This window comes from Mastomys coucha, unplaced genomic scaffold, assembly GCF_008632895.1.
Source record: "Mastomys coucha isolate ucsf_1 unplaced genomic scaffold, UCSF_Mcou_1 pScaffold20, whole genome shotgun sequence".
Taxonomy (NCBI): domain Eukaryota; kingdom Metazoa; phylum Chordata; class Mammalia; order Rodentia; family Muridae; genus Mastomys; species Mastomys coucha.
The window spans coordinates 116500485-116513856 of NW_022196903.1; the positions used below are offsets into that span (position 1 = coordinate 116500485).

Below are 13372 nucleotides of genomic sequence, written 5' to 3' on the forward strand. Positions count from 1 at the left end.
CCTTGGCTGTCCTGGAACTCACTCTGTAGACCAGGCTGGCCTCGAACTCAGAAATCCGCCTGCCTCTGCCTCCCAAGTGCTGGGATTAAAGGTGTGTGCCACCACCGCCCGGCTAGACTGAGTCTTTTTAAATTCCATTCGAGTATACAATTATTTTACCACACAGGGTGAGGTGATTATTTTGAAATAAACCTTTAATTTACCCTCAAACCTTGAGAAACTTTTCAGTAAGTTGATTAGTAACATATTACATACCTTCCATTCCCTCATTAATTTTCATGTTATAACATCAAGCAAGTAGGTGATTTGTGTGTTTCATCATTGGCTGTCCATCAGCATCCTCTGCAAGTCAGTTGCAAATAAATAATCTTTGCTTTGGTTTGTTCATAACAAGTACATTACAAAGAGTTCATACGACTACTGTAGCCACAGGAAATAATATCTCTTGGGTTGCTCTTATTAGTTATTTAGAAAGAAAATTAAGTTATATATTAGTTTCTCTGTTTCTTCAACTTCTTATCCAAGTCTGCTGATGCACCTGCGTGCTCATCTTTTATAATGAATATGATCATTTCTCATGTTATATTTTAAGATATCGCTGTTGTAAGGTTTTTTTCTTTTTATATTTTACTTTATTCCTTTTCTTACACTTGAAAAATAGAAGTTTACTAATCTGAGAGAAGCTGATGGATGAAGGAAAGGGTTGCTTCACATTTTATATATCCATGAATTCTTTAGATGGTTGAGTCAAAATTTGGGAGACAGAAAACTTGTAGAAAATAAATGAGTGTAGATTGGCAGAGTCCATCTGGCAGCAGCAAAATGCTTGTATGAAGAGCAAAGCTGGGAAGGATACACTTCAGATTGTTCAGTGTGGTGTTTCGGGCCCTCATGATTTGCAAGACTTCTTTTCCATTTGTGTGTCTCTAAGAACAGTCTAAAGATGAAACCAACTATTTCATCCCTCTGAATCTCTCTGGTTAAGATACCAATGTTGGAAGCAATCAAGTCTCAGAAGACTGTCACTATAGTGTAAACACTAGGCTTATTGGGTTGGCCACATTCATCTCCCCAACTCACTACTCCAGCAAGGTACCAGATATCTCTAACATCTGGAGAAACAAGTGGGACTCCAGAGTCACCCTGGTATGCATCTTTTTCTCCTTTTAAGAAGCCAGCACACAACATCCTAGGAGTGATGGCACCATTGTAAGATTGAGGTTGATTGCAAGTTTGGGTATCTATGTTATCCACCTGTACTTGCCAAAGATAATTCTGGGTGAAACCATCATTTTTTTACTGCTCCAAATCCTGTCACAAACATCCTCTGCCCTGGCGGAAATTCATGGTTTGCATCAGGGAGACAAATCTTATGCACTGCACGTGTGCAGGGGACTGGCTTAGACAGCTCTGCCAGTGCAATGTCATAGTTATGTGATGGCTATTTGTAGTTTTCATGAACACTTATCCTCTGGAGGCCTGTCATCAGTTTTGGAGGCTGTAATGTTTCCCCAAACATAGCGCTCCATCTGGATGGGTCCTTGTGCATTCTAAAGCAGTGAGCAGCATTCACAAGCCATGTGTTGTTGATCACAGTTGCTCCACAGCAGTGAGACCCATTCCACCGCAGGTTGCTTTGCCAGGCCCATTCTCCTTCTTCTACTGGTGTCCTCCCAACAATCCGCACACTAGTCTGTGTTGTAGATTTGTTCCGTTGTGTCCCACAGCAATGGTTGAAATAGTTGTCTGATTCTGTCTTGTTGATTTTTTTAAATTTTAACTTATTCAAGATCAACATTGGGAGGTCCTGTAGCATATTTCAGCTTTTCATGAAGAACATATTCAGTAGTTTTATGTACAATTTCAGAATCCTCAGTAGAGTGAATTCAAAAAATCAGCAGCATGTGAGCCAACACTCCATCATCTTCTTTACTGAACTTGATAATATGAGCCTTGACAAGTCCTCTTAGTGGAGATTTATGAAATGCACTTTTAACCATAGTTTCAATTCTCTGGCTCATTTCCGTGAAATTTCTAGAAACCTCTCTTCCAAACTCAGAATATAGCTTGTCACTTGTGAATGGCACTGTGCTGTAGTAATTGTAGGTTCTCCTGTGATTGAATCTGACATAGTGAACAGTGAGTCTAATGCATATTGCCAAGAAAATCAGGGATAAAAAAGAGATGAGGTCAACAACCCAGGGCTCCACACAAGTTGTCTTCCTGGTTCTCACCGCACATGACCTTCACTCCTTTCGTAGCACTTGTAGGTAGCATCTGAAATTTGGAAATTTTCACTTTCATATCTGTTGCTTGTGAAAACCTTAACTTCTTGTGGTTGTTTAAAACCACTCAGGTCTGGATTGTCTTCCTGTTCATCCGCTTCCATGATGATTTCTCCCTGCTTCTTGTCTCTCCTGACTCTTTTTGGAGGCACTTAAAGCCATTAGTTTTCCTTAGAACTGCTTTCATTGTGTTGTATATGTTTGAGTATGTTGTGGCTTCATTTTCATTAAACTCTAGAAAGTCTTTAATTTCTTTATTTCTTCCTTGACCAAGTTATCATTGAGTAGAGTGTTGTTAAGCTTCCATGTGTATATGGGTTTTCTATTGTTTATGTTCTTATTGAGGAGCAGTCTAAGTCCATGATGATCTGATAGGATGCAAGGAATTATTTCAATCTTCTTGTATCTGTTGAGGCCTGATTTGTGACCAGTTATATGGTCAATTTTGGAGAAGGCATCATGAGGTGCTGAGAAGAAGGTATATCCTTTTGTTTTAGGATGAAAAGTTCTATAGATATCTGTTTAATCCATCTGTTTCATAACTTCTGTTAGTCCCACTGTCTTTGTTTAGTTTCTGTTTCCATGATCTGTCCATTGCAGAGAGTGGGGTGTTGAAATCTCCCACTATTGTGTGTGGTACAGTGTGTGCTTTGAGTAAAGTTTCTTTTATGAATGTAGATGCCCTTGCATTTGGAGCATAGAGGTTCAGAATTGAGAGTTCATCTTGGTAGATTTGATGAATATGAAATGTTCCCCCTTATCTTTTTTGATCACTTTAGGGTGAGAGTCGATTTGAGTTGATATTAGAATGGCTACGCCAGCTTTTTTCTTGGGGCCATTGGCTTGGAGAATTGTTTTCCAGCCTTTTATTCTGAGGTAGTGTCTGTCTTTGTTACTGAGGTGGGTTTCCTGTATTCAACAAAATGTTGGGTCCTATTTATGTACCCAGTCTGATAGGCTATGTCTTTTTGGGGAGGGGATTGAATCCATTGATATTAATAGATATTAAGGAAAAGTAATTGTTTCTTCCTTTTATTTTTGTTGTTAGAGTTGGAATTCTGTTCATGTGGCTATCTTCTTTTAGTTTTGTTGGAAGATTACTTTCTTGCTTTTTCTAGGATGTAGTGTCCCTCTTTGTGTTGGAGTTTTCCACTTATTATCCTTTGAAGGACTGGATTTGTAGAAATATATTGTGAAAATTTGGTTTTGTCATGGAATACTTTGGTTTCTCCATCTATGGTAATTGAGAGTTTTGCTGGGTATAGTAGCCTGGGCTGGGATTTGTGTTCTCTTAGGGTCTGTATCATACCAACCCAGGATCTTCTGGCTTTCATAGTCTCTGGCGAGAAGTCTGGTGTAATTCTGATAAGTTTGCCTTTATATGTTACTTGACCTTTTTTTTCTTACTGCTTTTAGTATTCTTTGTTTGGTGCATTTGGTGTTTTGATTATGTGGTGGGAGGTATTTCTTTTCTGGTCCAGTCTATTTGGAGTTCTATAGGCTTCTTGTATGTTCATGGGCATCTCTTTCTTTAGGTTAGGGAAGTTTTCTTCTATAATTTTGTTGAAGATGTTTACTGGCCCTTTAAGTTGGAAGTCTTCACTCTCTTCTATACCTATTATCCTTAGGTTTATTCTTCTGATTGTGTCCTGGATTTCCTGAGTGTTTTGGGTTTGGAACTTTTTGCATTTTGTGTTTTCTTTGACTGTTGTGTCAATGTTTTCTATGGTGTCTTCTGCACCTGAGATTCTCTCTTCTATCTCTTATATTCTGTTGGTGATGCTTGCATCTTTGGTTCCTGATTTCTTTCCTAGAATTTCTATCTCCAGAGTTGTCTCTCTTTGTGATTTCCTAACTGATCCTACTTCCATTTGTAGATCCTGGATGGTTTTGTTCAATTCCTTTACCTGTTTGGTTGTGCTTTCCTGTTATTCTTTTTGTGTTTCCTCTTTAAGGGCTTCTACTTGTTTACTCATGATCTCCTGTAATTCTTTAAGGGATTTTTGTGCTTCTTCTTTAAGGGTTTGTACCTCTTTACCTGTGTTCTCCAGTATTTCTTTAAGGAAGCTATTCATGTCCTTCTTAAATTCCTCTATCACCATTGTGAGACATGATTTTAGATCCCTCCTAGGTGTAGAAAGAGGTAGAGAGGATTCTGTCCCAGCTGCCCTGCCACTTGTGAGGCCTGTGCCTCCCAGCTGGTCCAGCCTTTTGAATCTTTCCTTAAGTGCTTGTCAGGGAGACTGTTAGTGATTCCACTGTTTTGAGTTTTCTGTTTGGTGCTATAACCAATTTTTAAAATTTGGTTATTTGGTGTTTTTGAGTTCTTTATATATTATGGATATTAGCCCTCTACCAGATGTCGAGTTAACAAAGTTTTTCCCCCCCAATTTGTAGGTTGCTGATTTGTCCTATTTACTGTGTCTTTTTCCTTACAGAAGCTTTTTAGTTTCATGAGGTCTCATTTACCAATTGTTGACCTTAGAGCCTGAGCCAGTAGAGTTCTGTTTAGGAAATTTCTCCTTGTGCCAATGGGTTCAAGGTTTTTTTCTATTTTCCCTTCTATTTGATTCAGTGTATATGGTTTTATGTTGAGGTCCTTGATCCACTTGGATATGAGATTTGTGAAGGTGATAAATACAGATCTATTTTCATTTTTCTATATACAGTTAGACCAGCACCATATATTGATCCAGTACAATTTCCACTATGGAAATCAATTTGGTGATTGTTCAGAAAATTGGAAATAGACCTACCAGAGGACCTAACTATATCATTCTTGGGCATATACCCAAAGATGCCTCACCATACCACAGGGAGACATGCTTTGTGATGTTCATTGAAGCCTTATTTGTAGTAAACACAAGCTGGAAACAACCCAGATGCCCCTCAAAAGAAGAATGGATACAGAAAATGAGGTTTATTTATATGATGGAATACTATTTAGCTATTAAGAATGAGGGCATAGTGAATTTTGCAGGCAAATAGATGGAACTAGAAAATATCATCCTGAGTAAGATAACCCAGACTCCATAGGACATATATGGTGTGTACTTACTAATAAGTTGATATTAACTAAAAAGTACAGAATATCTAGGTTATAACCCACAGAACTTAAGAAGTTTATCAAGCAGAAAGGCTAAGTGAGGATGCTCCCATCCCACTTAGAAGGGGGAAGAAAATAATCATAGGAGGCAGAGGGAAGGAGGGACTTGAATTCGAGAGGAGAGCTGGCAGGGAAAGGGGGAACAGGATCAGGTATTGGGGTACAGAGCAGACAGGAGAGAAGCACAGAGGGCCAACAGAATGATTGGAAATATGTAGCCTTAGAAGGGGCAGTGAAGAGACCCTCTTGAAAGTACCAGAGACTTGGGAAATAAGAGACTCTTAAGACTCAATGGCGTAACTCTAGATGAAATGCTCAACAGTGGGGAGAGGGAACTTGAAGAGTCCACTTCCAGTAGATAGACAGGTCATTAAGAGGAGGGATGGGGTTACCAACCCACTGTCAAATTTTCTGACCCAGAAATGTTCTTGTCCAAAAGAACTACAAGGACAAAAATGGAGAAGAGACAGAGGGAAAGGCCAGTGACTGCCCCAACTGGAGATCCATGTCATGGGGAGACACGAAGGCCTCACATTATTATTGATGTTATGGCATGCTTACAGACAGGAGCCTGGCATGGATGTCCTCTGAGAGGTCTTGCAAGCAGTTGACTGAGAAAGACACTGATACTTACACCCAACCAGTGGACTGAAGTCAGGGACCTCTATAGCTGAATTAGGGGAAGGATGGAAGGAGCAGAAGAGGAGGGTAACATCATAGGAAGACCAGCAGTCTCAACTAACATAGACCCCTGGGATTCCCAGACACTGAGTCTGATGCCTCCTACACATATACAGCAGAAGACTGCCTGGTCTCGCCTCAGTGGGAGAAGATGTGCCTAATTGTAGAGAGACTTAGGTCCCAGAGAGGGGGGAGACCTGGTGGTGGGAGAAGCATCCTCTCAGAGACAGGGAGAGGAGGAATGGGATAAGGAACTGTGGGAGGGGGGACTAGAAGGGAGTGTACCAGTTGGATTTTAAATATAATAATGATAATAATAATAATAATAATAATAAGAAGAAGAAGAAGAAGAAGAAGAAGGAGAAGGAGAAGAAGAAGAAGAAAGAGAAATGGAAAACAGGAATGGTGTTCACTAAGCTGGAACTGTCATTTTTAAAAAAGACCATATTCTTTTTACCAAGAGCCAATTTTATTCAAACCCAACAAAATATTCTTCTAGTCCTACATGATCTGAATTCTGACCTATGAATGAATCATGGAATAGGTTAAAAGCCACAAGACAATTGATTTGTAGTAAGTAGGCAGTGGATACTAGTCATTAGTAGTCTCTTAAAGTCAAGTCCACCTCTTAAAGTCATTAAGTCCACCTCTTAATGCTAGTAAAGGTCATTGTTCTAGTGATGATCAGATCCGTGTACCTTCCCCCAGAAGATTTCTTGTGCTTGGTGACATCTGTGTAAGATGATTCATTCCAGTGCTTTGCTGCCCTTCTTTTCCACAGGGGGCCTAGGCATATGTGGTGATTTGAATGTGTTTAGCCTAGGGAGTGGCACTATTTGGAGATGTGGCCTTGTTGGAGGAAGTGGATCACTGTGGGTATGGGCTTTAAAACCCAGGCTGGCCTTGAACTCAGAAATCCACATGCCTCTGCTCCCAAGTGCTGGGATTAAAGGAGTATGCCACCACTGCCTGGCTTTTAATTTTTTTTTTTAAATTCACTTTACATCCCAATTGATGTCCCAGCTTCCCTGTTACCTTCTACCACAGTCTCTCCCCACAATTTCCCTCTGTCCTTCTTTTCTAAGAGGGTGGACAACCCCTCTGGGTATCCTTCCACCATGGCACATCAAGTCTCTGCAAGTCTAGGCTCATCAACATAGGCTAGACAAGGCAGCACATCTAGAAAGAAGCACATATCCACACATGCAGCACATATCTACATATCCAGCACATATCCAGGCATGCAATAGCTTTTGGGATAGTACCATTTCCAGTTGTTAAGGAGCCACATGAAGACTGACCTGAAATCTGCTACATATGCATGAGAGGCCTAGGCCTAACCTGTGTATGCTCTTTGTTTGGTGATTCCGGCTCTGAAAGTCCCCAAGTGTCCAGGTTAGTTGATTCTGTTCGTCTTCCTGAAGAGTTCCTATCCCCTTCAGGACCCTCAATCCTGGAGTAGTCATTCTAATATTATATAAAATAGATGTTCAACCAAAAGCAATCAAAAAGACAGGGAAGGACATGTCATACTCTTCAAAGGAAAAATCTACCAAGATGATATCTCAACTATGTCCCAAATAAAAGGGCACCCAAATTTGTAAAAGAAACATTGTTAAAGCTTAAATTGCACATTGAACCCTACACATTCATAGTGGGAGTATTCTACATTCCACTCTCATCAATTTACAGGTCATCCAGACAAAAATTAACCAGAGAAATAATGAAACTAATAGAGGTTTTGAATCAAATGGACCTAACAGACACATACAGGTTATTTCACCCAAACACAAAAGAATATACCTTCTTCTCAGCACCCCATGGATCCTTCTTCAAAATTGACCATATAGTTGCTCAATAAATAAGCCTCAACAAATAAAAGAAAATTGAAATAACGCCTTGTGTCTTACTAGACAACCATAGATTAAAGCTGGACTTGTTTCCTTGACATTCCAATCACTGCCCCATCTTCCCTATGGGAGGGACTTCTTGTGAGTCCCCTCTCTCAAAAATCTCCCCCATATCCTTTCTCTCCTTCTCCTCCGAGAGAGTGAAGGTCCCTTATTTCCCCACCCCTCAGGTATCCCCAGACCCTGGCACATCAAGTCTTTGGAAGGCTAGTTACATCCTTTCCCACTTAGGCCAAAAAGGGCAGCCCAGCCTATTTAGGAGAACAGAATCCACAGACAGGCAATAGATTTAGGGACAGCCCCCACTCAAAATGTTGTGGGACCTCCATGGACACTGAGCTTCATATTTGCTCTATATGTACAGGGAAAGTGCCTCTAGCCCATGTATGCTTTTAGTTGGAGGTTCAGGCTTTGAGAACTCCTAAGGGTCCAGGTTAGTTGACTCTGTTGGTCTTCCTGTGGAGTTCCTCTCTCCTGTGGGGCCTTCAATCCTTCCTGCAATTCTTCCATAAGACTCTCTGGACTTAGCCCAATGCTTGGCTTTGGGTATCTGCATCTGTTTCAGTCAGCTGCTAAGTGAAGCATCTCAGAGGACAGTTATACCAGGGTCCTTGTCTACAAGCATAACTATTTCTTTCATAAAGAAATTAGAGGATTCTCATACTAACCACTTAAAATCATACCTGGAAACATCTGAACTATTTGATTGCTTATATTTTTCAACCAAGTTTATTATTTTAGTTGAAGTACTTACAACGTTCCAGTGGGGGAAGGTTGTACTAGAGTTGAAGTTCAGAGCTTAGAGCCTCAGTTCAGAAGCCCGGAGTACCTGGTCTGAATTTTTGCTCAGAGTAGAATATCAGCAGTAACCACAGCTGGTGGGTAGGACCATTATGTAAATGACATAGTGGCAGTGGATAACAGTGGTTCATTAGCTTTAATAAATGTGGGAAGATAAATAGTCAAGGAGAGTATAGCATATACTAAGATTTTAGTTACTAAGAATATGATTTGGAGGGATATTGTACAGGAGACTATAGAGATTAGGCAATTTTAGAGACAATCAAGATTGGAAAAGTTACTTGGAGGGTGGTTATTATAACGGTGATGAAACACTGGGACCAAATTAGTTGGGGAAGAAAGGGTTTATATGGCTTATATTTCCACATCATTGTTCATATTTTTTTAAAAGCTAAGACAGGAATAGGGAAGGAATCTAAAGACAGGAGCTGATACAGAGGCCATGGAGGGCTGCTCCTTACTGGCTTCCTACCACTGGGTTACTCAACCTGCTTTCTTATAGGACCAGGACTACCAGCTCCAGGGTTGCACCACCCATATTGGGCTAGGTGCCTTCCCATCAATTACTAATTTAGAAAATGGTGTAGTTTGACTACAGCCTGTTCTTATGGATCCATTTTCTCAGTTGAGGTTCCCTCCTCTCAGACGACTATAGCTTATGTCAAGTTGACATAAAATTACCCAGAACAAGGGGTAAGTAGTAATAATGTTAATATTCACAGACTTATAAGGCCTTGGAACACCATAGTTGAGAAGTAGTGATAATTATTATGGACAGAGAAAAATAAGTATGGCTGAGGGAAAGAGTATAAGATGTGCATGGAAAGCAGAGTAGAAAGTCCTCATTCGTAGACGTCATAGACAGTAGAGAATCCTCATTCGTAGACATCATAGACAGTAGAGAGTACTCATTCATAGACGTCATAGACAGTAGAGAGTCCTCATTCGTAGATGTCATAGACAGTAGAGAGTCCTCATTCGTAGACTTCATAGACAGTAGAGAGTCCTCATTCGTAGACTTCATAGAGAAACATACTAACTTTCCGAAGCATAACCATGAAATTAATATATGATACTAAAGCAAGAACATTTGTATATGCAAGAGTGAAAGTGAACAAATAGTTAAAAATACCAAAAATGACAAATATGAACAAAATCAAACAAGCAAATAGGCAAAATATGATCAAAGAACAGTGGATTAAAACATACCAATCAATATTTCTTTCTTTGTGAGATGAGCTTTGAAGCTTTCCATTCTTGTGATGATACATGAAGCAAACTGCATTGATGTACTTTGCAATTCGAGTTCAAACTTACAGGGCCTGAGTTTTGAGTGGGCACTACCATGGTAGTTTAGAAGTCACCCTTTGGAGTGATGTTGTAGTGGAACCTCATGAGTTGAGAGGTGTGTTTCTTAGTTACATGCTTAGGCTGTCTCTGGCTCCTGTCAATACTGTGTGTGTAGTGGGAGCCATTGGCAGCAGAATATATGGCAGGAGAGACTGAAAGTAATTGCCTGGTAGCAACTGCAGAGCTCCACCAATCCCAATAAGCTGCTATGACTTCTTCACCTCCTTGGGTCACTGCCAGTTCCACATCCAGTACTGCTATTCTGCTGCCTTATCTTTCCAGTCTGGTGTGAATAAAGCATAGTGCTCCCCCATAGTCTTTACTGCTCTGTCTGGAGAAACGTGGTGTGTTTGGGTAGTTCCAAGTCACTACTGTCTGCTTCCCTGCAGGGATCTTTCTTAGCTTACAAAGTTCACTTAAAGTTCTTGTCTCTTCCAGGAAAAGAGATTGATGGGTATCATTTTGATCTTTTTTTTTCCATTTTATTGATGAGACTTCTAATTTATTATCTTACCTAAAAGTCAGCATCGTTATTTTTGCATTATATGTAAAATTCCATTGCCGTGCCCACTCCAAAAAGTCTGTGACAAGCCCAAAAGCTTGGCCACAGACCAGAGGCGAAAAGCTTCAAAGGATACCAGACTCTTGGAATTCATTTGTTGGCATCTAACTCAGAGGTAGCCCAGATATGTCCTTGCAAACTAGCATGCTAGGTGCCCAACAAGATATGATTTACTAACAAAATCTCTGACTTTTACCAATATTCCAACATCTTAGCCAAACCGTGGCTTGGAATTTTGTAAAGAATGTTACCCATCCAGACTAATTGCCTCCGGCATTGTTAGGGAGATAGTGAAGCGGGTAGGGCATTGAAGCTTACAGAATGGGAGTTGTTTATCCCAGGGCAAGGTCAAGTAGAATCCTCATTTTCAGTCAGTAGGGCAGCTGAGCCACTCCTAGAAATTAGCAAGAATGGGACTCCCAGGGATAAGTCTCTACTAGACCAGAAGATTAGCATAGTGGGCATTTTACTAAGGATGGGTGGGACCCTGAGCCAAGTGTGTGTGTGTGTGTGTGTGTGTGTGTGTGTGTGTGTGTATGTGTGAGTGTGTGTGACAGTGTACTGCAGAGCATTCAAGCATTCGAAATTCGAGCTTTGAGCCTCATGTGGTCTGCACCTCCCCACACCCCCCTAAGCCCAGAGAGCTTGGGTCCAGGGGTTGCAGCGTCTGTCCAGAAGAGGTGGATGTTTTAGAGCCAGTGTGTTTTAGATGGCCTCAGATGTACCTTGACCACTGAGCTGCCAGATTTATTATTTCTCTTTTGTAATGACTATAAAAGTCTGATGTCATTTTTGAGAAATACATTCAGATTCAGCACTTCCATGTGTCGCATCTGTTATTTTGTTGTTGCCAATGCCTTGTCTACCTGACCAAGACCCTGTTTCCCCCGCGGGTTGACGGAGGCCCAGATTGGCCAGCCCATGGCATTTCATAATGTATTTATAGAAAAGAATCTGTTAAGTCAAAGCTTTCCCTGAAATCTGAAATAAATTTCTGGTCCATGGGAACATAATTGTGGCTTATTTTCATTGTTTTCAACTTACCAACATTTTAGCTGTAATGTTTCAATTACCTGATTAAGATTAAGAACAACTGATCAAAGTCACCAAGTCAAACAGACCTACTGGCTGCAATGTCAAGTCAGTTTTTTCTAAGCTAATACTCATGTAAAGAACAGCTGTCTGGACAAATTTGGTATCACAACCTATGGGAAGGTATCATGAATTGAAGATTCAAGACATACACAGTGTGACTTAATTAAAAAATAGCCATCAGATGCTTCAATCTCCTTAGTCTCTTGCCTTTGGCAATTCCTAGTATTTTGATATTATCCCAGGGACTGAGCAGATTCCCAAGCATAGTTTATAAAACTTTCTACTTAGCTAAATTCAGTAGGAAGCATTCTTTTAAAAAATAATAAAAGAGTTTTAGTCAAAACAACGTAACATTCCCTTGTCTGCGTTTCCAAGTACACACCAGGCTTCTAGTTTAATCCTTAGTAGTTATTATATTCTGATAGTGAGATTTTGAACTTTTTTCTGGAATAGATTCAGATATTTTACATTTGTCTGCACATCTAATTGGAGCTCACCTACAACTCTGCTCATGTTCTGATTTTCCATTTTCCTTTCCAGTTTTCTTTCTTCTATTTTATGTTATAGTTTATCTCAGGCCATACTTCAGTTGAACTTTGTTCTATCACTTCAGCATAGTTTATTACTGGGCATGCCAGGATAACCTGGAGACTAATGGTCCACATGAAAATCAGTTTGAGAGGTGAATGCTGGAGATGGATAAGGAGATGGATAGGCTGGAGATGCGTAAGGGGAGCATACCCTGTAGATGGGTAAGAAAGCAGAGAGCAGTTTGCTTCTGGACATCTTAGGGGAATGTTTTCTCTCCCTGGAAAGTCAGTTAACTCAATACTATAGTTTGTGCTTCTTCATCCCCTAGGGGAACTGAAAACAGATGGTAATGCCTCGGTGGTAATAACCACTTCCTCCTTCTCCCCTTATGACATAGTACATCTCAAAAATGATGGAAAATGTTTGGGTATTTTTAACATTACTAAATCTGTTCCATTATTATCTATAGTTACCACTATGCTATTATTGTAAACCCTTCATTGAGTCTAATTTATGTTTGATGTTTCCTACAGGTCAATAATTGGTTACCGGTGAGTGAACTCAGTCTTTAGCCCTTCTCCCTCCAAAAGGAGTAAGGGCTTCAATTGTCTGATCACATGGTTGGTCCCATTTGAAACAACCTTGGGGACTGACAAGAGTCACCTCATTGGTATAATGTAAGGCCTAGTTAAAATAGAATTGTTATATATGAAGAAGGCTGTTCCTTTTATATTTATTGCCCTGAAACTATTTCTGGAGTTTAAAATGTTTCCACAGAATTTCCATAGAATATGTCCTCTGATTAAGACTCTTCAAAGTTTTGTGCCAAGAACTGAGGATAGGGGCCATACATGTGTATGTTCCATATCCCAGTGTCATAAATGTCCCATTGGAGACTACTTCCTTGTGAATGAGGCAGTGTTGATGAAGATAGTGGAGGAAAGGTTCTAGAAAATGTGTGTGAGGAGGAAGAGATAACAGACTCTATGGGGGCTTGCCTCTGATTGCATACCACTCTTCAATTCTCCTAACCTAAAGAGAGAACTCATAA

General features: G+C 40.2%; 1 pseudogene; it reads right to left on the reverse strand.

The window, feature by feature from the left end:
* Positions 1–747: 747 nt before the first annotated feature.
* Positions 748–10661, reverse strand: LOC116100000 (annotated as a pseudogene).
* Positions 10662–13372: the final 2711 nt, after the last annotated feature.